The 27,333-nt window shown below is 41.0% G+C and overlaps 1 protein-coding gene across 1 annotated transcript in view; it reads right to left on the reverse strand.

Annotated features, from left to right (window-relative positions):
- Nucleotides 1-27,333, reverse strand: part of GRIP1 (glutamate receptor interacting protein 1) — a 661,834-nt gene that overhangs the window by 429,561 nt on the left and 204,940 nt on the right. The window lies entirely within an intron of this gene.

The raw sequence follows: 27,333 nt of genomic DNA on the forward strand, positions 1-27,333 counted from the left end.
CACAAACAACACTTCAAAAGAAGTATTTCACCCTCTACTTACAGTTTTTAAAAACTGAGACTAGGAACTAGCCACACTGGCCTCTTGTGCCCACGTCAGTCTGTCTCCAAGACATACTCTCTTTCCAGAAGTCGGTCTGTAGAGACATGTGTTGCCTTTGGGAAGGAGCCGAGTTTCCTCTTTTCTTGACAAATTACTTAACCTGTCGCAGCCTCAGTTCTCACCTATCACATAGGCCACAGTGAAAACTAAATGAGTTAACACGTGTATGGTGCTTGGCAAAGTCTCTGGAATACAGTAAGGTGTCCAGTACATATTTTTCACCATTATTATGACTTATTAATAAATTCGAATTTTAAGTCAGACCTTCCTTAATCATTCTTCATTGCTCCTTGGTTTACCCGGAGTTATAAAAGGGGAAATTTTAGCTTCTGTCAAAGATCAGGATGACTTGTGAATCAAAACAAGCTATCTCGGAGTCTCTCTTTGTGTACACTTAAGACCTGCACCTTCCTACTAAATTAGTTTCATGCTTAGGAAATATCAAGAGGTTGTTGAGTTCATCTTCAAGCAGTGGCCTGGTCCCTACTGAATTAATCTGCATTGGTTTAAAATACCTCCAGAGAAAGAGATTTTATAGCTTCCTGTGGTAATTGATTCAAATGTCACACTTGGGTAGACCCAGAGCCATGAGCTTGCAGGTCAATGTTTCGTTTCTGGCATGAGGTCTGGAATACGTAAGACGTAATCTACGATCTTCCTATAGAGACCCGGACTATTTTACAAAGGGGCTTTTTGAGCTTCAGCGGACATCCTTCCTTCTACATCAATGTTTAATCCATTCATCCTCCCGTTCTTCCTTGGAACTAATAAATATCTCAATTTACAAACTGCACTGTTTATGGAAGAAAATCATTCTCCTTTAGAACTGCAGAACTTGGGAAGGAGTGATTTACTGCAAACTAAGCCCACTTAACGGGGCAAATCTGGGGTGAGGAAAGCACAGGGAGTGATTAACTTGTTGTAGTGAGTGAGGTATTAGGAAAATCTCTAGACTGGAAGGAAGAAGAAACAGATTTCACACCAGGCATCTTCACTGACTGATTATCTGGCTTTAGGCAAACCCATACACAAGGTGTGATGACAACTACCCCATTTATTGCACAGGCATGTTGTGACAATCAAGTGAGACCACAGTAAGTAAAGTGCATCACTGACTAAAACAGTGAGTAACAGGTGGCTCCCCAGGGAGAGATCTCTGCTGCCACCAAAGGTAAAGTCTGACCTACAATCCTCACAGCATGACACAGGCACCCCAACTTCCGAGCTCCTTCTACCCCTGCAGGACAGGGACTGCATTGAGATCTGTTCCTCCCGGTGGTTGAGCGAGTGCCTGGAGTGCTGAGACACGGATATGGAACCCACCCGCCCAAGTTGGGGACAGAATGTGACTGTGGAATTCCCAACTGCATGAAGCCAGTTTTCTTCTTAAAACTGAGGTCCACTGCTGTGAGATGCCACCAACTTTCCCCACCGCTGCCACAGCACTGGAACTAAGGGAGATGCTTGAGTCAGTCTAGAATTGGGTGAAAGCTGTCTATTTGATGGGGTTCCTGGCAAGAGCTTCGAGGCAGGGTGTGCGCCCCAAGGCAGCCTTTCTGGAATATTCAACTCTTATCACCCTCTTTATTCTGGCACAGGAGTGAAGCTTCTTTTGCTTTCCTTTAGAAGCATCACCGTATTGTTATCCTGGGCCCCATTTGAGACCCACAACACCCCCACTTTTTCCTCATAGGGACCCAAGGTGTCCTCATCACTCACAGATTCTGCCGTCTGGTCTCCCTTTGTCCAGGGGAAATGGGCCGTTCTCTTAGGCCACTGGGACCTGGCTTCTCCCATCTCCTCTCTCCTCCTCCTCCCTCATCACCCTTCTCGCCTAGTTCATGCATGACCTGCAGACCTGAACCCCCACCCCAACTCACAGCAGACCCTTACTACCAGCTTTAAACTGTGAATTGTTATTATGACACTTGTAATCATTATTATTGCAATTTAAAAATCATCCTGAAGTTGGACAATGTTTTTGGCTGAGTAAAACAAGTCACAACATTATTTTTCTGTCTCCTATATTTTTTTAAAAAGGGGTAAGTTCAAGAATTAAGAGTAGAGAGGAAAGCCTTAGTAAATAATAGCAAACAACATTTTTAAACGATATCTCATTTAATCCTCCATACAAACCAATGACTTGGGTGTCACTCTTATTAGCTCCATTTAACAAATGATTATTCTGAGGCTTTGAGTTGTTATATTACCCCATGTTACACAGTTAATAGGCAGCAGAACCAGGATGCAAACTTTTATACTGCACTGCCAGTTTAGTATATGCATGAAAAAACAGTGATTCTGAATACAAGATAAAGCAAGATAAGGGTTTAAAATCCCAAATCAAAACATCTTCCTTAGGATCAAGGAAAAACTAAAGTTTAGTTAAATAGCAATTAGTAACAGTCAAATTAGCAGCCAGTATGTTAGCATTTCTATTACCTTAAATGCACATTAAAGTGTTTACCCTAAATACACATTAAAGTATTTGTATTCTGTGGATGATTTATGTCATTTCGGCAAAGCACACAATTGGCTGGACTGTGTGTATGGGTAAAATGAGCCCTTTTATATAAGCTTGCTGCTGTTATTGGTAAGGAAGAAGGCTCTAATGAAATAACAAGTATGATAGGATTATTTCATCAGAGATGATGATGAAATATACAGAGATGTATATGAGATCTCTGCACCCACCTAAGGTATAGTGAGTGACAACACCACGAAAAACTCAACATTTCTAAATACTTGGACAAGAGCTCAGGCTTGGAAGCCCCAGGACCCCATCCTCTCCCAGAAGATGCCTGCCTCCCCCCACGCCTCCTCCGGTCCAGACTTGCTGGGTCTTTATCCACGGCCCTTTTATATAAGCCTGCTACCAGTTAATGAAAGCTTTCAGGCAGTGACAAAGTGGCAATTACATCAGCATGTTCTTCAATACAGCCTTTAAAATAGGCCACAGCTCTTGGAGTGGAAATGTCGTCAGAAGGATCCCCACAACCACCCTCCCCAAAATTGATTTCACTAAATTTAGAAAGAAAATACAGCAAGTATAAGTTTTTTTCTGCCCATGAATCTCTATTTGTAAACACATATGTCTTTTAACTTGTAACCATGAACTAATGAGAACCCCTTCACTGGTAGGGTAAGAGACTGGCGTCGATAAAAATGGCTCCATTAATAACATGGATTAACAGTCAGCAGGAGGACTTGGGGTCCTCCTTCCCTTGCAGACTTGAAATAAGCATATCATTAATAGGGCCGCATTTGCGGGCTGGCAGCAGGTTGCCCGCCAATAGTCTGAGTGACGACTGGTTCATTTGAAGAGGAGGATGTTTATTGCTCACAGTTGGGAAACTTGACCATCAAAGCAGCACACAAGCAGCACACAGCCCTTTCAAAGAAAGAAAGGGTACGCTCATGTTGTTTTGTTCTTCAAAGCCCATCTTTCCGGTGGGGGTTACAGAGGAGGAAATGCACACTTTTATCCAAATGATAATTGCTGTCACACAATCAAGTAGGAAATCATTTCCACTGTGCCCTGAATCATCAGAATCTGTCACTTCCACTTATTTCCCTAGACTTACATCCCTCATAGCTTTTCTCTTCCCAACAGTTAGTAATGCCTTTATTCTCATTCAAATTAATTTAACACATATTTCCTGAATGCCTACTACTGAGCATACCAGGCCAGATGTAAGTAAAAGATTGTTCCAGTCTTCAAAATCTCACACAAGAATAAGGGAAAGAGAGATTTAGAGAGGAGTTGCATTAACAAAGTTGTGGAAAACATACAGAGAAAGCATAGAGAATCAAGTGATTGATCCTAGTTGGATGGGTCAAGGAAGGCACCCTTCACACACAGGGAAAGAGATGTATGAGCCAACCACTGATGGGCACTTTGGTATACCTTCCGAAAAGAAGAGCATCCCTGCAGGAACAGGCACCAATGCCCAGAGACCTACTGTGATCAGTTCGGTGTGCTAAGTGTGCAGACAAAGTGAAACGAGGATGGAGACGTTGGCAAAGGCAGAATAATGGAAGTGCATACGAAGGAGTTAATATTTGATGTTGCAAGCAATGCACAGCCAACCACAAACCAACTTCAGTTTTAGAAAAACCACTCATGTTGCAGTATGCAGAATGGACTGAAGAAGGGTATTATAGAGACAGTTAGAAACATATTACGATAGTCCAGGCATAGGGGGCGAGGATGTGAAGCAAGGCAGTCATGGAGGGATAAAGGAGAAAGGTCAAATGTTCAAGGCTTAGAGGCAGAATAAAGAAGCAAGCATCAGGGATAAAAATCCAGTCTTAAGCTTGGGCTCTTTGAGAAGGGGGACGTAGAATCCAGCAGGAAGACAATCTGGGGGGAGGGCAATGAGTTCATTCTTTCCAGAATAGCAACAGATGAGGTATAAGAAATATTCTTCATTCATTAATCTATTACCAGGTACCATTTAACCTTCCATGTTTTTTTTTAGAGTACTAATTCTAAAATTTTTTTTAAAAGCAATTCAAGTGTTTCACAGTAAGAAAGCTTAGTGGGCAGTGGGTAAATTGTTAACAGAGAAAGACAGATGAGGCTGGAACACCAGGGTTACACTAATAAGAAGGGACTCTGGGAGCCTAGAGCGAACACAGGAGAGGCAAAGCTCTGACCAGGCCGGAATCCTGCCGGAAGCAGAGGCGTGACACACTCACTCATGCATGGGGACAATCCACTTAGACATAATAAAGCCAAGGGATTTGATTAGAACTGTTTGGGATCAGTGACTGGGTTAAACTAACAGGAAAGGAAAGCACAAGGACAGAACATCCCCTGAGAAGGCGGCACGTACTTTGGTTGGAACTGATAAAAATAGGTGAGTGAGTCAGATAATTCTTTCTGCTCTGGTAATGGCAGTGATTGGGCAAGTGAGAAAACGGGAGAGGTTAAAAAAAGAAAAGCTCACTGAATAAGGAAGAAAGACAGAAGAGGCATAAGGATAACAGGATTGTCAGAGCAAAACACCGGGGTCATCGATAAAGGCAGCTTCCCATGGAGACAGGCCAAGTTTAAACTTAGCAGTGAATAACACATCTTAAAGGGCAAGTCAGAGTGGGGACAAAATGATTAGCTGCCCGGTCACAAATACTACAAGAACTCTAGCGTAGACTTGCACATTTTGTAGCAAACAGCAGTGGAGTCAAGACACCAGGTGCTGGCAGCACAATAATGAAACTTGCTGTGACAGCAAATTAGACTAACTTAAATTTCATTCCCAATATGAGTTGTCATATGTGTGGTTGAATATAAAATGGAACAGAGAAAAATGAAAAAACAATTACTGAATAAAAAGAACACTTCCATTCACTGTTGGTAGATAATGGACCGGTAGAAGGATTTAGTGGGCCAAATCGCTGAATCAGAGATTCTAGAATCCCCAGTGACCCTATGAGAGACCCTGTGGGCAAGTAACAGATACAGGCCCTAACTGCTCTTTCCGATGTTATCTGCTGATGAGGTCAAGCTAATAGATACAATTCTAGGGATAAGGATTTCGAAAGGATTTAATTCTGCAAGTCAATTGCATGTACTATTTATCTGTAAGTTTATTTTGAATATACATTTGCATACACATGCTAATGCCTCAGTCTATGCATATATGTATGAGACTATATGAAGATTTATGGTCATATGAGAAACATCTGAAAAATTCAACTCGGTCAACTCAGTCTCAGCAGCTGTGCAGAGTGAGCAACAACACGGGGATATATCCGCACAGGGACAAGCTTGGGCTTCAAAGGCCAAACAAGACCAAAGCACTCATGGTACAGTGGATTCCCAAAACAGCCTTAAGGAATGACAGTCTGCTAAATGACAGCTCTCCTAGAAGAGTCGGTGTCCCACCTGGTCCGACTGAGAGCAGGACAAAGAGTTCAGAAGGTCAACAGTGTTCATTTCACACTTACTCTGTGCAAGGCTCTCTGCCAAGTGTTCTGTGTTCACAGAGAGCCACGCGTTGGCCCCCGTACCAGTCTCCTCTCTTATCTCGGTATTATCACCACTTAACATTTGACGACGTGTTCAGTACTCTAGCTAGCAAATATAATCCATAAGGCTGCAAATTCAATACAACTGAATCCAGGACCAAACTGGGAAATGAGTGTAAATACTGGTATTTACTGATTCTGGTCCCGCACTGCCGTGTTGTAGTTTATGCACACAATTTCTCTCCCACTCAAGCCCGTAAATGCCTCCAGCTGCTGCGACCCCAAGCACAAGAATAAAGCAGCTCCTCCATGTGTAATTAAAAGGAAAAAAATGGGAGTCTACTTGGGAGTTTAAAGTAATAATAGTAATAATAATAGGCTTCTGGTACAGATTGCCAACTAAAGCAAACTTGAGGAGCTTTTAATCTCCATGGCTAAGCAGTGAAGGTTATTTTAATCAAGGACCCATAATGAGCTACACGTTTGAGGTGGTGGCTTTTAACCGCTAATGAAAATGGTGAAAACTCAACATTTTCCTAATGTTAATCTGTAGGGAAATGACTAGAAAACAATGTAAGAGGCAGCTGTAAAGGAAGAATATTTGTCCCAGACAAGAGCAGGGAAGGAACAAGATGATTAGACAATTACAGGAAGGGCCGCACTGTTAATGAGGCGTATGGGAAAATTGTCCTAGCTGATTGGCTGACATTTTTCTTGCCAGCGATGTTATTACTCACCTTGTAAAGGGAAGTCATTTTCCAACATTAGGGCACAGTATTAACTCTGCAATACCCAAGACATTTCACACTACTGAAGAATCCCTTGTTGACACTGAAACCTACTGAATTCCTACTATGTGCTAGATTTGACAGACAGGAGTCCCCGGGCCTCTAACTGGCCGTCTGGGCTGCCTGAGAGGCATCAGAGGTGGTAGTTGTGTTGGCCTCTCCCACGCGGGACCCACGGTTTTGGTACTACAGTGAAATGTGTGCACACAGGCTGAGTCTTCTTCACTTTAACTGTCTGGGCTTTCAACTACTTTTTCCCAATGGGCTAAAATGTTTTAAAATCCTTTCAAAAGTTAAAAGACTTGTCAGGTAAAATACAGGATGCCCATTTAAATTTGAACTCCATGTAGTGATGAATGTTTTTTAGTGTAAGTATATCCCAAACACTGCATGGGATATCCTTCGATGAAAAATAAGTTAGTTGCTGTTTTTCTGAAACTCAAGTTTCATGGGGCACCCTGGCAAAACCTGGCATAGCTGAGCTTTGCCAGAAAATCCTCAGGGTGGGGTGGGGGGGGGGCAGAAGGAACTGAGACTGAGGATCTGAGTAACTGGAGTACAGGGGATGCCTCCCCTGGGTTCATTCCTTCTTCCTTTCCTCTTCCTCTTTCTCTTGCCCCTTGCTAGGCCTTAACGGAACACCAAAAAATTTATGACCTCTCCTCAGTCAGCACACTCCTAATAAAACAAAAACAGCAGTATAACAGCAACAAAAAATATGACACGTGCTAGTGACAAAGAGGAGGCTGGGGGCAACCTCTTACAGAAAGAGAGAGCAAAACACGGATCCTTCTATAATCAGCAAACAGCCTTCAAAATACTTCTAAAACACAAAGACACGAGAAGAAGCAGGTCACCATCACGTGGGGCTTTTTCTCCGTTGGTCACATTTGTCCACACATAGGCTGAGGCTTACCCTTCAATTCTCTAAATTATTTTCTATAGGTACCAGCTCAGTGTTATGCCTCTGTAAGTTTGGCTCAAATCTCAAGTCTCAGCTGAGATTTTATGATGTATGTCCTTGAAGGTGACCACAGTTAAGGGATCTAGCAACACAACCAGCCCGGAGAGCCCAGGGAGCTGCGCCAGCAGCGCCAGGGAGCTGCTTCTGGGGCACACACTGGGGTAAACACCCTCCTTTCACAAGCGCCAAGCCCCAGGCTTCTATCTCCCTGTCTGCAAGTGACATTTACAAAGACAGAAGTAGACAAAATCACTATAAATACACACACGCGTTCAAAATATAGATCTTATTTTTAAAGTATGTACGGGACAAGAATTTTCTGTAACCTTCCTAGGCCTGACTGTTTCTTTGCTTGCCCCTCTGTCACTCCCAACATGCAGAGTCATTGCACGTGCGCTGACATTGTTTCCCTCATCAAGAAGAGGAATATTTAAAAATTATTTTTCTTAAAATAGCCCTGGCTGGTGTAGCTCAGTGGATCGAGCGCAGGTCTGCGAACCAGAGGATCGAGGTTCGATTCCCCGTCAGGGCACATGCCTGGGTTACAAGCCAGTTCCCTGCAGGCCAGTTCCCAGCAGGGGATGGACTAGAGGCAACCACACACTGATGTTTCTCTCCCTCTCTCCTTTCCTTCCTATCTAAAGATAAATAAATAAATAAGTAAATATTTAAAAAATAATTTAAAAAACTATTTTTCTTAAAATAAAAGCATAAGCCTATTTTAGAAAAAACAATTTTAATGAACAAATGAATTACCCTCCCCCAAATACCCCGAACATCTAGAATATTTGCTGATGGTGTATACCCACATGTTTCCAATTAGTTTCATACACATATATACGAAGCTAATATATATATGAAACTAATAGGAAATTACTTATCTAATCTTACACATAAGATTATATATGTACTCTTAAGCAGGTGAGATCTTATTATACATATAACCTTTTATATTAGATTTTTGTACACGCATATGATTTCACATTAAACATACCCCATGATTTGATTCATCACTTGTCTTTTGCTGCCAGAGATGCCTCTGGGGCAGGGCTGCCTGTGTTGGATCCCGGCCCCCCGCTCACCATCGTGTGGCCATTGGTGCTCACCGTCTGGGTTTCCTCTGGATGTTGCCGAGTCATCAATGAGTTAGTAATGAGTATGTAGTGCCTGACACATTATGGATGCTCAATGATGTTAGCTATTAGTATTTTTATAGTTGTGGTCATTATTTTGTACATCTTTTGGGAGTAAAAAGCTAGAAAAATCAGAACAAGGCTATAGGTAAAACTTCATAGGACTGATAAAAATTTCTCTGATACTATCAGAAATGAAATTTTGTATAGATTTCCAATATTTGGCACATAAAGGGTATTCAGTTGATGCTGTTGAATAAATTGATCAATGAATTATTAAACAATGGCTTTCAGCCTAAGGGCACAGGTCACATTTTTATTTGTTTCCATGTATAAGATTGTCCCTCTGGAAACTAAAAAAATAAAATATAATAGAAAGTCATCAATTTGTTAGGCCCTTGAGATCAAGGAAAAGGTTCAGCCTATAGGACCACTTGATATAATAGGAAGAAGGTTGTTAAAGTTAAAATATCACATAAATGTGTATTTGGGAAGAGATTTGTGCATTTGATTGAAAAGAGCTTCAAACTAGAATTATCCAAAAAGAAATCATGATAAAACCCCTAGAAAACACCAAATAAAGATGAAGAGAAAGAAAACAGCAAAACAGCCTGGTTTGGGGGATGAAACTTCACTTCCTAAACTTAAAATGTAAGAAACAACTTCTTAATTAATGACAAAAAATTTAAGGACAAAAAAGATTCCATTTACAATAGCATCGGAAAGAATAAAATACTTAGAAATAAACTTAAGGAGACAAAAGACTTGTATACACTAAAAACTAAAAAACATTGCTGAAAGAAATTAAAGACCCAAACAAGTAGAAAGATGCCTACTTTCATGGATTAAAAGACTTAATACTGTTAAAATGTCTACCCAAAATGATCTTCAGATTCAATGTAATCCTTATCAAAATCCCAATGATGTTTTGTGCAAAAATAGAAAAATCCATCCTAAAATTCATATGGAATCTCAAAAGATCCCAAATAGCCAAAACAATCTTGAAGAAAAAAGAACAAAGTAGAGGTTTCAAGTTTCCTGATTTCAAAACTTATTACAAAGCTATAGTAATCAAAACAGAGTGATACTGGCATAAAGACAGGCAAAGAAACTAATGGAATAGAATAGAGAGCTCAGGGTGGATGGGGTGAATGGAAGAATCAGAATACAGAGATCAGAAAAACAAACAAACATGCTCATGCATATATGATCACCTATATGATCTTTGAAGAAGGGTACAAATACAGTTCAATGGGGAAAGAACCATCTTTCCAACAAATGATGCTGGCAAATTTGGATATGCACATGTAAAAGAATGAAGGTGGACCCTTACGTAATACCATATACAAAAATTAACTCAAGATGGATCAAAGACCTAAGCAAAATAAGGGCTAAATCTTTTTTAGAAAACATAGAGGAAAATATTCATGGCAAGGAATTTGAGAATGGTTTCTTGAATGTGCCACCAAAAGCACAAGTAACAAAAACAAAAATAAGTAACTTGGACTGTTTCAGAATTTAAAATTTCTGTGCAGGAAAGGACACAATCAACAAAGTGAAGAGAATTTACAAAATGGGAGAAAAAACTAGCAAAGCACATATCTGATAAAAGGCTAGTATCCACAAAAAATATCTATATCTATATCTATATCTACATACAGATAGATATAGATATATATACCCCTATGATTCAACAACAAAAACAAACAATATGTTTTAAAAAATGGGCAAAGGGTTTAAATACACATTTCATCAAAAAAGATAACGAATGCCAATAAGCACTTGAAAAGATACTCAATATCACTAATCATTAGGAAAATGCTAATCAAAAATCACAATAAAATACCACTTCATGCCCAGGAAGTTGACAGCTATTTTGAAAAATGTCTTGCTGAGGATGTGAAGAAATTAGGACCCTCATGCACTGTTGGTGGAAGTGTAAAATGGTGCGATCACTATGGAAAACAGTAGGATGGTCCTCAAAAAATTAAAAATCAAAATACCACATGATCCAGCAACTCCACTTCTGGAACAATGCCAAGAGAAATAAAAGAATCTTGAAGAGACATCTTTATGTCCATTTCATAGTAGCATTATTCACAGTAGCCAAGTGAGCGGAGCAACCCAAGTGTCCATTGATAGAGCAATGGATAAAGAAAATGTGGTGTAGGCATACAATGGAATGTTACTCAGCCCTAAGAAAGAAAAAATCCTGACACATGCTACAACCTGAATAAACGCTGAGGACCTTTATGCTAAGTACAATAAGCCAATCACAAAATGATACTCATGAATTCTGTATAATTCTGCTCAAATGAGGTACCTAGAGTGGTCAAATTCAGAGACAGAAAGCAGAAGGGTGGTGGCAGGAGCTGGGCAGGGAGAGGACATTGGGGAGCTGTGGTTGAATGTTTTGGTTTTGCAAAACAAAAGAGGCCCTGGAGATTGGCTGCACAACAGTGTGAAGGTCATTAACATGAGTGAGATGTGCGCTTAAGACAGGTTAAGATGGAAAAACTCATGTTATGTGTGTTTTACCACAATTAAAAAGAAATACACAGTAAGAATCTTTAAGGACAAATACAGAGATGTGCCAAGACATACTCTTGCTGTCATTAATTTTCAGGTTCCACATTTCCTTTTTTAAATCTCTGTGTAAGTCTATCTCCCATACAAAACTGTAATTTCCATGGAATCATGGGCTGGGTCCTATGATTTGGTCACACAGTAGACATAATAAATCTTTGATGGTTGACAGAAATAACCATCAACGTGATAATGTTTGGTGAATCTTCTCGAGCCTGAAACATTAATACTCTCTACACTAGCTGAGCTGAAGGAGAATCTCTGTCCTGCAGGAACATCTATTCTAAAGACAGAAACGCCCAAACAAGAAACACTTGATTTAATTATCTTAATGAAGTGCCAGGGGACCACTTCCTGCCTTCCTGGCCCATAAGGGCAGGGCCATCGGATATCTATCTGGGCAGTGCTCCACACCTTTGCTCCCACAGCTGCCCACACAAACTGCCTGCTTTCATTAAGCTGGACTATTCCTTGTTGTCCAAATTTGCAACACACATTTTGCTTCTGGACCTTTGTTCACATTATTCACGTCTCCTGCTATTCACGTCTCTTGCCTCAACCTCACAGCTCTCAGGACTGACCCCCTGCCAGACGTATCCCTCTCAAAAAGCCTTTGGCACCTGCCATTTTGGTGATTGCCACCGTTCTGTATAATTCTCGCTCACTGGGACTTTTTAAAGTCTGTCATTCAAATGTCCTTCTTTCTCAACAGATCTAGTCGCCAGCCCTAAACTGTACAGCTGTCTCCTTGACATTTCCACCTGAATACCTCAATCACTTTAATACCGGCATGCCCCGAACTGAACTCAAGACTTCAGGCCACAGCACAGGCCCCTTCCACTTTTCTCAGTCGTGAGGAATGGCCCCCGTTAAACAAGCCAGGAATCTGGGTGTCATCTTCATCATCTACGTTTCTCTCATTCGCAGTCTACACCTCTCGGGGAATTCTGCTGGTGTCATCTCCTAAATACCTCCGCCCTCACCAGCTGCTTGCGGCTGCCACCACCGGCTTCGTCCTGTGTTGTCTGAATGGGGAGGTTACTGCCATTGAAAAGAGTTCTCTCTACTCACAGGTCCTGAGAGACGGAGAACGTGCCACATCTCAGGGGCCACACAGGGACTCTCTGGGGCGGTGGGAAAGGGAGGGACTATGGGCAGGGGCCTTGACGGTGGCTTCCACAGGAAGGAGTGGGTGAGACCAAGTAAACCAGCTTAGGAGTGGCCAGTTTAATAATTTCCATGGGCTCTGGGACCCAGGAGGTGATCAGAAGCAGGTGAGTGGTGGCCCAGAGTATGACAGCCCAATAAAGGAGGTGGTGGTGGTGGGGACTTAATCGGCTGCTTCAGAGGGAAATTGACCAGCTTCTAGCCAAGGCCTCTGACCAGGGTCAAGACAGCACTTAAACAGCTTTATTATAGACATAGCATCCTGGGCTGTTTACTTCAATAGCCTCCTTTTAAAGGTCTTCCATAAGTTGCCCTCTTCCATCTCTAACGCCTTCTCCATCCTCCCCTAAAACCCTTCAGAGGTTTTCTATTTCCTTAGAGTGAGGACAGAATCCTCTAGCATGGTTTATAACCCCTTCCTTCTCCCAGCACAGCTGCATCCTGCTTCCTCTAACTGTATACACTCAGTTCTTCACTGTCGTATATATAAGTTGTTATTGGCTGCACAGACAGAAAGGTACTTCCTGCCGAGAAGTTGCAGGAACTCTGAGGAACCTCTTAAATCAACTCCAGCTGTATGATTTATTTCCATTTGGCAAATTAAGTAACTTTAACTTTAATTAATCAGATGGTGCTGTTCATTATACATACTTATCTGCATCATTAATATGAATACCAAAAGTAAAATGCCTTAATTTTTCCATGTAAAGAATAGGTCTCAAGCCAACATCTTAAATTAGATTATTGAATCTTAGGATAAATCATGTTCTGTTCAGAAAAATCCGTGTTTCTAGGAACTTTATGAGCTAATATAGCCACAGATACTGCTTTAGAATGTGCCCGACAATTCCATCAGGCTCATAAACATCCTCAAGATCCGACAGTAGCCCGTGAAAAACTCATTTCATGATGAAATTTTTCCCACAGCATTTAAATTGTAGACATAAGATAGGAGAATGTGTTTTAATTTCCTTTTTATTGGTGCATTATCATCATTTTAAAGAAAACATTTATTTAACAGATAGCAAGTAAGTTTATTTGATCCTTGGATTTGTTGTAATTCCCTCTACTAACTTGAAATTTTGTATCCATTTTTCTGAGAGGCAGAACCAGTCATAAGCAATGTGATTTGCATCATCTATAGCTTCCAGAGGCCATTACACCAACACCATATTAAATCAATATTAATGGTCTTTGTGGAAAGACACATTAAAAGCCTACTTGAAAAGAAAATTCTTTTATAATAACCCTAAATTAGTTATTTTATTTCTAAATCTTTAATCATTTTTCCTTCCTTCCTCTCTCCTTTCATCCCTCCTTCTCTCTCAGTCTCTCTCCACTCACCTCCACCCTCCCCTCTCTCCTAATATGAATTTATTCTTATTCTCATCTGTCAAATGATGAAGCTTTACTATAAGACTAAGTGAAATGTCACTCTACTGTATTTGCAGTTGGCAAAGTTATAAAATTGTTTTTGGTTGTTCATGGTTGTTTTAATGCTTTGTAAGCATGGATTTCAAACTTTGCATCTTAGAATCACGGAGCTTAACAGCGCAGAAACAAAACACTTTCAGTGAAATCGTGGGGTACTCTTAGGACACACTAGAGGGGTCTCTTGGATGCCTAGGGCTTCAGGGACACCCCTGCAAGTTACTGAATAGTTAGCAGACAAAGAAATTCAGAGCAAGTTTTCTTAAAATTATATCTTTCTCATATGAAAAATATGTACATGTTATTTCCAGATAGGTAGCAGTGGGCCTGTAACCATATCCGTTCATTCCGCCTCTATCTCCTTCTCTCTCCCTCCCTCCTTCTAAGCCTTTTAATGCTCTTTTTAGTAACGAGGAAAGAAATATACGACCTCTCTCCTAGTGATGTCTCTCTTTTGGGGCTTCTTGGGTATTTCATTTCTCTCCCTGACTTACTGAACATCTCTGAGCCTTTATTAATTCAGCAATTAATAATGCAGGTAAAGTATCAAGCATGGTATCCACAAGTGCTTATTGATTTATTTATGTATACTGAACTCATTCCAAAAGCAATTTGAGGCAAATAAATAGTAGGTGCTGAATAAATGTTAGTTTTCTTCCCTTCCTTCCTCTATATATTTTTTTAGCACCTACAAAGTTGGTGACATTGTTTTTATTGACACTCTTACAGATGTCCCCATTTCCCCCTCTGATGCCTCCACCCAGCCCCAGCCCCCTCCAGCCTTCACCGCATGGTTCTCTGTGTCCATGGGCCGTGCATGTGTGCACATAGGTTCCTTGCCTAATCTCTTCCAGTCCCCTTCCGCCCTCCCCTTTTGAGATCTGCCAGTCTGTTCCTTGTAACCATGCCTTTGGTTTTCTTTTGTTCTTCAGTTTATTCGCTCGTTTGATTCCACACATGAGTGAGATCATATGGTATTTGTCTTTATCTGACTGGCTTACTTTGGTTAGCATACTATTCTCCAGGTCCATCCACACCACCACAAAGGGTAAGAGTTCCTTCTATTTTACAGTCACATAGTATTCCATTATGTAAAGGTACCAGTCTTTTTTATCCACTCATCTACTGATGGATACTTGGGCGTTTCCAGATACTGGTAATTGTAAATAATGCTGCTATGAACAGAGAAGTACATATATTCTTTCTAATTGATGTTTTAGGATTCTGAGGATATATTGTCAGAAGTGGGGTCACTGGGCCATACAGCAGTTCTATTTTTAGTATTTTGAGGTATCTCCATACTGTTTTCCACAGTGCCTCTACCAGTCTGCATTCCCGCCAGCAGTGCACAAAGGTTCCCTTTTCTCCACATCCTGACAGCACTTTTTGTTTGTTGATTTATTGATGATGGCCATCCTGACAGATGTGAGAAGATACCTCAAAGTTGGAGGGATCACAATGCTAAATATCAAACTAAAGTGCAAAGCCACTATGTTCAAAACAGCCTGGTATTGGCACAAGAACAGGCATACAGATCGATAAAACAGAACAGACAGCCCAGAAATCAACCTCCTTTCTCTATTTAAATTACCCTGAGTTTCTTAAAAAGGAACAATAAACTAAAAACTAAGAGGAATGTGAGAGTAGAGGCTATGGAGGTAAAATATTGGTAAGTGATATGGCTGATCCTTTTCAAAAGCTTCCCCATCTGAAAGAACGACACTCTTGCACAAGACTCCAGACATCTGGGAATGGAAACAAGACGCTGCACTCGAGAAACAGGAACACGGGCGAGTGCCTGGCAGGCAGGACCATGCTCTCCAGGCTGGAGCTGTCCATCCGAGAGCTCAGCAGCCCAAAGCCAAAATACAGAGTTCTATTACAATTACATTAGAAGTCTACATGGCCTTCTTATGGTTCAAACAGCTAAGCAAACCTCCATCACGCAGGCCTCACAGCCGGCCAGTAAGATTTTGCCAGCTGGGCCATTCTAGAAGTGAATTCTAGAAGTGAATTCTAGAAGTGAATACAATGCAAAGAAATCAGAACGTGAGGCTGAAGTGTGCCTACTTCCCCTCTCTGGACTTAGTTTCTCCATGTGTAAAATGGGCTAATTTAAGTTCCCTTTCAGCAATAAAATCCCACAATTTCACCTTTCTAAACATAGAAACTGGGTGACTCCATTCTCTGAATTTTAAGATTTTTCTTCTTTATATTAAATAAGCACAGTGTTAAAAGAGTAAGCATTCTTTTTTTTAATCCAAAGTCATTTGCAGTTTTTAAGTTGGCTCTGTCTCTACAGACATAGATTTGTAACGCTTTATCAAAAACCAGCCTTTCCTAACAGTTCGCAACATGAACAATTCAGACCTCATCATGACTGGCATTTCTTTTCCTCTTCACATCATCAAGAATTAGAGTTACAGTCTACACATAGAAGGGACAGAATTTCAAACTGAAAAACTCAGCTGCATTGAGGGGTAAAGGCTTCCACGAGCAGAGCCAGTACTTTAGTTGGGAAGGACTGAGTAAAGACTGTAAGAAGAGTTGTCTATAAAAACACAAGTTCACCTTTCATATTTGAAAACCTTTTAAAAATCGGAACTCACATCAGCTGGGCCAGGGTATTATCTTTAAGTAAAGTTGATGCCGTTCCAAAATTGCACGTGATTTGCTGTAAGACAGGAAAGAGGCCAAGATTTGCCCACTTTAAGTTAGCAGCTCTCCCAAGAAGTTAAATTTGAAGTCAAATAAAAAGCAACGTAATTTAGAATGAGACCACAGTAGGAGACAATCTCTTACTACCCCATGAGTTAAATCAGGATTTTCAGTTCAAGCAGGATTTTCCCCAGACAAGAAACAAAAAATGCTGCCTTGGCTGCCAGGACTCAGTAGGCTGGGCATCGTCCTGTGCAGGCAAAGGTCACCAGTTTAATTCCTTGTAGGTGCCCAGGCCTGGGTTGCTGGTCAGGGCCCCAGTTGGGGGCCTGTGAGAGGCAACCAACTGAAGTTTCTCTCACACATCGATGTTTCTCTCCATCTCTCTCTCCTTCCCTTCCCCACTCTTTGAAAATAAATAAGAAAATCTTTTTAAAAATATTTTTAATGCTTACAAACAAGGATAAACATAACTAACTTAGTATATATGTACTCGTAAAACTATTCTGTCCATTAAAATACATTTGGATATTTTTTCGAATCAGTATAAATTTGTATAAATTATATATATATATATATATATATATATATATATGATTTATTTATTTATTTATTTAGAAAGGGAAAGGGGGAGAGAAACACCAATGTGTGGTTGCCTCTCATGCACCCCATACTGGGGCCCTGGCCTACAACCCAGGCACGTGCCCTGACTGGGAATCAAACTACAACCCTTTGGTTCACAGTCCAGCACTCAATCCACTGAGCTATGGCCAGCCAGGGAGATAAATATATTTTTTGAAAAATAAAGTGTACTTTCCAAATACCAATAAAACATAGATATCAACTCTAATGATTTTGAAACATTTGCTTGGCACATTATTAATGGGAAATCTGGGCTAATTCCCATGTATTCCAACTAATGCCAAAAGATGTAAAATGGTTCCATTTATAATTCAAAGCTTGGAGTCACTGCAAGTAAAAGAGTTTTACTGTTAATACTGCAAATCACTAGTGCTATCAGTCTATGTGTCTTTGGAGAGTAGACATTCTAACACAGACCAACCTCCATTTATTGCAAGAATAAAAGTGTGCAGAACACGCCAAGCTGGTAAAATGCACCTAACCCTCCCAAACAACTACTCTCCTTATTAAAGTTCCACCTAATAAACATGAAAAGCATCGACCAACAAGATGCTATTTAGCTTAGAGTTCATGTCTACCTCATGGATCAGAGAGGCTTTTTCTCCTAATGGGTGAATTTTCAAGTAACCATGAGCGATGTCTAAACATGAACAACAGGAAAAGAAGACTTTAAATCTCTCAGCTACTGTGAAGCTCATGCACTTTAAGATACTCAAACACTTCTGTAAATATTCCCAAATCTTTCCTAAGTGAGGCAGGTTTTATTATTTTTTTTCTTTCTAAAGACTTTATTATTACCTGTCAGCCGCGAGTGACGCATTTGCTACTTGGCTTCCTTCCTAGACCAAATGTAAAAGTCGTCCCCAAAATGAATTATAGAGTAACCGGCAGTGCACACTGTTTGACTGAACTTCATTTCTGAAATTTATCTTTTTTCTCCCTTACATAAGCAAAAACTCAAGCATCTGAGGGAGCCATTTTAACAATTCTGCTCTTAAGTAACAACAGAAGCTCCTGCTACCCAGGAGTTTTGCATCTTTACAAACCGTGGGCCTAGTTCAAACGGGTCTGGGCTGCTTTCCGGCAGCTCTGACGACACATCCGGGAAGAGGTGAAATTCTGAGATGTGTTTTTGCCACGTAGACACTTATCAATCATGGGCCAGAGTTAACAGCCAAATCAAGTGTGCACCTTTTATTGATTCCTGAACCAACAATCAGGGCATGCAAAGCTAGTAACAAACAGAACTCCTCCCAAATCACATGATGTTGAGCCTGAAGGAAGATTTAAATATCTAAAGTTCAATTACTCTTAATTCTTTCAGGAAAGAACTTTTTTTTTGTTTTTTTAGTCTCCTCATTTTACTTTTTGTTTCTTTAATTGTTATTCAAGTACAGTTGTCTCCATTTTCATAAATATGACTGGTTCCTGTTTATGGAGTTTTTTTAACATACAAAAACCTATTTTATTTTTCTGAATAGATACTGAAAGTAGTAAGTTATTTTTTATACAAAAATATTGTCAAGATATGTCTGTCTCTATTAGGATTAATTAGTAATGATGAACCTTTTCATTCTCTTTGGGTTGACAGGCATAAGGGAAAAGTAAGGTGAGGGAGAATCCATGAAGCAAAGATTTATTGAGCACTTGCTGTATGCCAGAGAGTGTACCCTGGGGATACAAATGTAAAAACGTACAGGCAGTACCCTTAATGTGAAATCTTGTGAGGGAACAGATGAACAGACTGAATTAAAACAAAAAATGGCAATGACATAGCGCAGAAGAGAGACTCTCACGCTAGGTGGCAGAGCAGGGACGGACAGAAAGACCTCAGGAGGAAAGGAAGTGCCTGACAAGACAAGCGAAGGCCCAATGGTCACAGGGGAGCTGAGATGTTCAGGATGACTGGTCCCAACATGTGAGGAAGAGAAGGATGGGAAATGGGGCTAGAAATAAGGTCGCTCATGAAGGGCCTTTAATGACTCAATGAAATTTTGGTTTGATCCTGAGAGCACTGGGAGCCACTGAAGGATTTTTAAAAGAATAATTCAGATAAATATTTTATATTAGTTACTCGAACAGGTGTGGTATGATGGAGGGCTTTATGGGACTAGAATTTATTACACAGCTATTATAGCCCTGGCTAGTGTGGCTCAGTGGATTGAGCATGGGCCTGCAAACCAAAGGGTTGCCGGTTTGATTCCCAGTCAGGGCATGTGTCTGGGTTGCAGGCCAGGTCCCTGGTGGGGGGTGCACAAGAGGCAACCACACATTGATGTTTCTCTCTCTCTTCTCCCTCCCTTCACCTGTCTAAAAATAAATAAATAAAATATTTTTAAAAACCAGCTATTGTACATCAATCTCTTATATTACCTTCCTGAATCCTCACAACAATCCTACGTATCATCTCCAGTTCACAGCTGAGAAAGGGGACTAGGAGAAAATTAAATGGTTGAGCAAGATCACACAGGTGGTAAGTGGTGAGGCTGGAATTAAAATACTGCCTGATATATGCAATCCCTCATTTTTTCAACTACATCAACATGTTGCACAACATGCAAAATGCAACATGAACAGTGTATGTGCAACCTGTTTCTTGACCACGATGCTGCTCCGAATTAAAACCTAAGTCACAGTGTTGATGCAAGAGGGGATCTGTGGAATGGGGCTGAGGACCGGGGCATTGCTGTCACGCTACCCAAGAAGGCAGATAATATGGAGAAACCCCAAATGCTTTCGATACGGACTTTATGTGCCATGGCCCTTTGTTAAAAGAAATTATTTATTCTCAAATTACAGAATCGATCTTTGTCAACATCATCACCATGTCAAGTTATGTTAACAGGCAATTTTCTCCCATCTGCTTTTTTTGGTGTGTGTGAGGGTGGGAGTGGGGAGGAAGGCTGAGGTCTGGGGAGACCTCAGACCCACTGTGGTTCTGAGTGGACATCAAATGTCTTACTATGTTACTAAGTCATCAAGCTCAAGTTGGGCCCTGGATAGTGTGGCTCAGTGGACCAGAGCATCATCTCATACCAGGGGTGTCCAACCTGCAGCCCACGGGCCATGTGCAACCAAGGATGACTGTGAGTGTGGCCCAGCACAAAACTATATATACATTTGCTTAAAACATCATGAGATCTTTTTGTGATTATGTGTCACAATGTAGTTCATGGGTGGCCCAAGGCAACTCCTCTTCTTCCAGTGTGGAGCAGAGACTCCAAAAGATCAGATACCTCTTCCAGGTGTACACTGAAATTTTGGGGGTTCCATCCCCAGTCAGGGCACATGCCCAGGTTTGCAGTTCGATCCCTGGTCAGGTGCATGAGGGAGACAACCAATCAATGTTCTTCTCTCACATTAATGTCTCTGTCTTCCCATCGCTCTATCTCTCTCTCACTCTCCACCCCCTCTCCCTCCTTATCTTTCTCTCTAAAATCAATAAACATATTTTCTTAAAAAAAAGAGAGATTGAGTTATTGAGTTGGGCCCTAGTCAGGTAGACTTAGTTGGTTAGAGCGTAGTCCTGATAAGCCAAGATGGCACATACAAGAATCAACCAATAAATGCATAAATAAGTGGAACGACAAACAGATCTCTCTCTCTCCCCTCCCTCCCTCCCTCTCTCCCCGTTCTTCACTCTCTCTAAAATCAGTAACAAAAAATAAACAAAGCAATAGTAGGCTTTACCAGCTGGTACCGTGCACACAAGGCACATTACTGGATGCTGTTAGATGCTGGTCAGATGCTGTCAGTCACTTCCAAGCACATTCCATCTTTTGAAAAAGAAGCTACTCTCTAAGTAAGCTGATTAAAAAAAAACCTTAAGAGTGCTGTATCTGAAATCAAGCAGAGCAAAATCATATCTTTGCATTGTTTGCTTCTTCCATCCCATGTTGCCACTTCAGGGACTCAACATCCCCACTTTATAGATGAGAAAAAACAGGGCCATGAAGAGAAATAACAAGAACACTTCCCCAAGCTGATGAACGTCAAACTCTGGGTCTTCAAATTTAAGCCTGTTGACTCATATCACTTAATGCTTTATCTTCAAGCTTCAGAAAGGAAAACTAATAATACATTTTCAAAGTTCAAAGCATTTACAAATCAACAAGAGGTTACGAGAGGCCCTCAGCCCCACACTTTCCTACAAGGATATTGCAGATTACATCATTCTAAATTAGCACAAAAAAAGGCCCTGGTTCTCATTACCCCAACACTAGTAACCACATATAAATACATGAGTAAAACAGCATGCTGAAGACGTGAACGGAGCTACCTAGAATGTGCTAGGGCAGTGCTCCCCAAGGTGGGTTCTGAAGGACACTGGTCTCATAAAACACTCTGTTGTACCAATAAATCTGTGAAACACTGAATACTTTATTCTTATCATGCAGATTTCTAATGCCCTTTGGCATACAAAGGATTTGATAACATAAAGAAACCTGTCTGACTTTAACTCAGTGTTTCAAAATGATAAGAGCGGAGCAGCAGAGGTGGCTGAGTCTCAGTGACTGACACACCAGAACATCGTACCAGTGTTAACACTTGTAAAAGGAGCTCCATCAGAACATGGGAAGCAGGAGTCACACCAAACCATGGATTTCATGTCATTTCCACTTAATATTGGTTTCTGCATACAAATAATAATGGTTGACTCCTATGAGCCAGGTGTTCTGCTAGACCAATGGTGACAAGGAAGTTGAAACTAGTGTGCCAATCACAGTGAATCTGCGGGAAGCAGCTTACTGATGTGTGGTATGCGGAAATACTATGGGGCTATGCCTAGTCTCTAAGAGAAAAGGTGCCGTGATTGATTTGTAATAACTAGTATCTGCCACAGACGCAGACCACAAGATCTTGTGCCACATATTTTCCATCCATCAGCTGGGCACTGAGGATACGTAAATGAATTAAATGTAGCTCCTGGCTTCAAGGAGCTCATTTGAGGGATGGGGGCAGAGAGGCATATCATCATGTAATTCCAGCACACTGAGACAGGAACAAGAACACGAGGCCCTAATACAAAGACGAGAAGAGTGACCAGCTAGCTTCAAGGATTAGAGGATACCTGAGCTGAGTCTTGAAGGCTACGTGCAAGTTCATCACGGGTGCGGTGGGTGGGGCATCAAAGTCAGTACTATGGGCCGAGGCAACACGGACGCAGAGGGTGGGAGGGCGACAGGTTCACCAGCCCTCACTAACTCGTCCGGGCTGGACGCAGGCGTAGTGGAGAGAACACCTCCACCTCTTCTCTGATGTATTCTCCAAGGCAACCCTCCCGACAAACGTGTGGTTTTTGTCTGCAGGTTTTTTAATTTACTTTTTTGTTCATGTTTGGTATTGTGAAGTTATTCAGTGTTGTAAAGAGAGAGCTGTTCTGTTTAATGAAATAATATGCTTAGAGGATTAGTGTATATGCATGAGATCATTTTTAGTCTCATTTTCAAAACGATCCATATGCTCTTAACTAAAACAAAGCTCAACATACTTTACAATGTGGCACTCCTCCTCCTTCTTCGTGATCATTCATTTCACGACCGTGACGAGCTGCATGGCTCTGAGCTTTACATGTTTAAAAAAGTACAATGAATATGCATCAACTTGACGATATACTCCAGAACTACTCTTAAAAATATAAGTCACTCAAAAATCACTCAGATTGACTTGTTTTTTTCCTGGCATTCCTGCCCTTTTGCAGACTGTAGACTATAGCTTGCCTATGCATGGATGGCATAATAGCTAATAACTTGACTGTCTTCCTGGGAAATAGTTCGTTTTCTTATGGAGAAAGGTAAGGGTGACATGCAATGGTCAAAAGCACATTTTTAAAGAGCACTCAGACAGTAACCAGTGGCAGCTCACCACAGACTTCCCTCAGAGGAGCTGTCATCCCACTGCCACCCTCTTTACATTTGGAACAAAACCCTCTACACTCCAGCCATTTTCAACTGGTGTGCCACAAGAATTTTTAAAGCACTCGCTGCCTGACTATTTAGTCAGGACACTGACCGCTTTTCCCTTTGACTGTCAAATAAAAATAATAAAAACTGCCAACACAACACTGGCCGTCCAGACGGAACACCTTGTCTTCAACCATAAATGTATAAGTCATATAACAGTTGCTCCTTTACTGGTCACTTCACATAATACGGTTCTGTCTGGTTAATTCTTGGTACCAGAAATCCTTATCTACAAGTATAGGCTCTTAATTTTTTAAAAAGCCACGTTGGAGCAAAAAGGGTAGGTCATTACTATTATTTTTGTATTAATCAATCAACATTATGCCTATTTTTTTGGTGCGCCACAGAATTTTAGTCATTAGTTCATGTGTGCCCTGAGGTGAAAAGGCTGGAAATCACTGTACTACTCCAAGTAGAAATGAATTGGGAGCAAAGTTAAGAATGAAAAATGAGTTAGTGGTAGAGAGGGGTACAAGAGGCAAACACTAATTGAAACAGAGGAAAACATGAGCCCTGACAAAAAGATCCAGTACTTCAGAGTTAATCCACTGTCTTTATTACTGATGTTGGCTCTGGGGAAATTTGGTGTATCAGAGCTACTCCTTTAAAGAGTAAGACAGTGCTGCCCTGGCTGGTGTGGCTCAGTGGACTGAGTGCCGGTCTGCAAACCAAAGGGGGGGCCAGTTCTGTTCCCAGTCAGGGCACATGCTTGGGTTGTGGGCCAGGTCCCCACTGGGGGGCGTTCAAGAGGCAACCATACATTAATATTTCTCTCCCTTTCTCTCTCTAAAAATAAACATATAAAAATTTTTTAAAAGACTAAGGTAGTGCTGATTGACAAATTACACCATGCCCTACAAGACTGACCACGTTGACCTAATTTTCCTACCTATTACCCGGTCCCTGTGATTTTGTACAGTTATTTCTCCCTAACAATTTCTACTACCCCTTACACATAGCACTTCGTATATTTAGTAATATGAGCCACGTTTGGAATGTGTATTCACCACTGATATCAGGCAAACCAGAAGCAAAACCATTTTTGATTCTAGGATATTAAATGTAAGAAACTGCCTGGAAATAACAGAATGAAGCTTAAATATTCCGTGCCTTTTCTGAAGAATACCGATGTTAGCCATCAAAGACCATGGCCCTTTAGTTCCTTTAACATTACTGTGTATGATCCACAGTGACCTCCCAGAAGCAGCAGTTTTATTTTTGCCAACTATGTATGATTCTGCTGCTAAACCATTATCCAAATTTACTACTCAGTTTGGCTCACAAGCATGCACAATACAGGAATTAATAAATGCTAACACAAAAAGAAAAAAGACTGAATGAAATTACTTTCTTGAACTGCACAGCAATCTTCCTACATACAGTAACAAAAAAAAAAAAGTAACTTCCTTATCTTACTGGGATATCTAGTTCCACCCTCTGTGGGAGACTCATCAAGGAACCTAGATAAAATGACCACTCTCATATAAGTGTAGGTAAGTACAGCACTATTAACCCCTGAACATGACTTTGAATGAATCAGTGTCAATCTGGGCGATTCCTAAAAATAGTGGCTCTGTGGGTTACTCAACATCCTGGTGGATGCTGACTTTGCAGGGGGCACCTGATTGGATTTTGGACAAAATATCTGGATTCTTAGTTCTCCTGAGCTCATCATTAATCAAATCCTATTCTGTTACAAACCCCTGTTGCCACCCACCTGCAGACAGTCTCCACCTCCTCAGAACGGCAGGCATCCATCAGGTCCCCATGCACCCTGATGTCCAAACTGAGAGGAACCAAGGCCAGGTACGAATGATCAAGGCCCTCATTTGGGAAGTCACTCTTAACCGCTTAACTTACAAACTTTCCAACATTTACATTTTATTTATTTTTTAAATATGTTTTGTTGATTATGCCATTACAGTTGTCCCATTTCCCTTCTTTCATTCCCTTCCACCCTGTCCACCCACTCCCCCATTCCCCCCTTTAGTTCATGTCCATGTGTCACAAGTTCTTTAGATTCTGTATTTCCTATACTATTCTTGTCCTCCCCCCTGTCTATTTTTTACCTACTGTCCATGCTACTTATTCTTTGTACCTTTTCCCCCCTTCTCCTTCTCCCACTCCCCTGTTGCTAACCCTCCATGTGATCTCCATTTCTATGGTTCCACTCCTGATATAGCTGTTCACTTAGTTTGCTTTTGTTTTAGGTGTGGTTGTTAATAACTGTGAGTTTGCTGTCCTTTCACTGCTCATCTTTTTTATCTTCTCTCTCTTAGATAAGTCCTTTTAACATTTCATATAATAAGAAATTGGTGATGATGAACTCCTTGAACTTGACCTTATCTGGGAAGCACTTTATCTGCCCTTCCATTCTAAATGAAAGCTTTGCTGGATAGAGCAATCTTGGATATAGGTCTTTGGATTTCCTGACTTGGAATACTTCTTTCCAGCCCCTTCTTGCCTGTCAGGTCTCTTTTGAGAAATCTGCTCACAGTCTGATGGGAACTCCTTTGTAGGTGACTGTCCCCTTATCTCTTGCTGCTTTTAGGATTCTCTCCTTCATTTTAATCTTGGCTAATGTAATTATGATGTGCCTTGCACAAATTAGATGAAAAAAATGAAGGCTTCACTAAATGAAATGAAGCAAAATGCACAGGAAACCAATAGTGATGGGAAGGAAACTGGGACTTAAATCAAACAAGTGGACCAGAAGGAAGAAAAAAACAACCAAACAGAAATTGATGAAGAAACAATAATTCAAAAAAATGAGGAGAGGCTTAGGAACCCCCAGTACATCTTTAAACATCCCAACATCCGAATCATAGGGGTACCAGAAGGGGAAGAGAAACAGCCACAAGTGGAAAACTTATTTGAACAAATACTAAAGGAGAACTTCCCCAATCTGGCAAAGGAAATAGACTTCCAGGAAGTCCAGGAAGCTCAGAGAGTCCCAAAGAAGTTGGACCCAAGAAAGAACAGAACATTCACATTTTAATGTAAGGTACTCAACTCCTTGGTCTGGAAGGCAACCCTGTCTTTTGTTATCTATAACAGGTTAGAAGGACAGAAAGATTACTGTAACACCTGGGCTTTGGAGCCTGACGGAGCTGGCTTAAGCTTTAATCCATCTCTGACCAGCTGGTGAATGACTTCACACAGTTTGCTCTTCTGAGACAGTATCTTCTATTTCTGAGTTAATACAAAGATGAAACGTGAATCTCAGCCCTGTGCCTACCAAACACACCTTGTACCTAGCACATCCCTGGCTTGGCACCTGCATCGCCGAATTGGTAGCTTGGTTTTATGCCCTTCCATCCCCTGACCATGGACTCCCCGATGGCCAGCATCCTGACGTGGCCATTTCTGCAACTCAAGGCCAGGGTACACTGTTTGACACATAGCAGACTCTCAACATCTGCTTTACATTAAAGGAAGAGGAGGCACTTAATAGTTAGTGTTTCTCAAACTTTAATGTTTACATCTGAGAATCTTGTTTAAAAAAGCATATTTTGATTTATTTAGTCTAGGGGGGCCCAAGATATCTATTTCTGACAAGCACCCAGGTAGACCCATGCTTCCGAACTACACTTTGAATTACTGGGTGCTAGTATCCCTTCCTCCCTCCCTCCCTCCCTCCCTCCTGGCCACCACAGTAACCCACAAAGTGACAACAGAGCTGTTTGTGGGTAGCTCTCTAAGGAACTGCGTCCAATCCATGACGCAAACACAGGGGGCAGGGACACCCAGGATAATATTAGTGTGGAAATTATATGCTGATATATCTCTACCCTAATAGAACAAGCTATTAAGTGAACTCCATTGCTAATCGTCAGAAAAATAAAAAGCTCTTTAAGGAATGAGAACAGGTTCACTATACTTCTAGAGGGCAAGACTACAGAATAATGTGCCTGTATAAGACATAA

Source organism: Artibeus jamaicensis, unplaced genomic scaffold (assembly GCF_021234435.1).
Source record: "Artibeus jamaicensis isolate MK-2021 breed Jamaican fruit bat unplaced genomic scaffold, CSHL_Jam_final contig_233, whole genome shotgun sequence".
NCBI lineage: Eukaryota > Metazoa > Chordata > Mammalia > Chiroptera > Phyllostomidae > Artibeus > Artibeus jamaicensis.